This window comes from Mandrillus leucophaeus, unplaced genomic scaffold, assembly GCF_000951045.1.
Source record: "Mandrillus leucophaeus isolate KB7577 unplaced genomic scaffold, Mleu.le_1.0 Scaffold907, whole genome shotgun sequence".
Lineage (NCBI taxonomy): Eukaryota > Metazoa > Chordata > Mammalia > Primates > Cercopithecidae > Mandrillus > Mandrillus leucophaeus.
In genome coordinates, this window is record NW_012109886.1 from 457,502 (window position 1) to 458,103 (window position 602).

Sequence of the window (602 nt, forward strand, 5' to 3'; positions counted from 1 at the left end):
GTAAAATAAAAATATCTTTGAAAATGTAAACATTTGGTCTAAATGATTCAGGTCAAATATTAGGTTTGCTAAATGCTTTAGGTCATAAACTGCTTCTTTAACTTAAAAATTGTTTAATATGTTTTGGAGTGCTAAATTCTAGATAAGGCCTAAGAACATATGACATTAGTCATGCCCCTAGCTATGCAAAAAGGTATTAAAGAAAAGAGATTCTATATAAGAAAGGATGTTATGTTATATGTTAAATTCTTGTCCTAAAGTAAAATAACTGGTTGTTTAAAAAGAGGATGTTTAGAACAAGTCAGAAAGTCAAGGCGTGTCATAGTTTGTCTATGTAAGTCATGAAAGAATTTATGCAGTGGAATTTATGCAAGAGATGTTGCACAATTTAAAGGAGATTAGGCCTCGTAAATGCTTTATAAAATGCTACCATGACTGTTAGCTGTAAAACTTGCCTGCTTTACAGCTAGGTAAGGCCTGGGACACATGGAGTTAGATGCTTGAATGAGTCAGACCTTATCTGCACTTCTGTCTAGGTCCTAGGCTCCACACCTAGTACATAATTAAAATCCCAAACTTACCAAGGTTTTCACCAAAAGTAA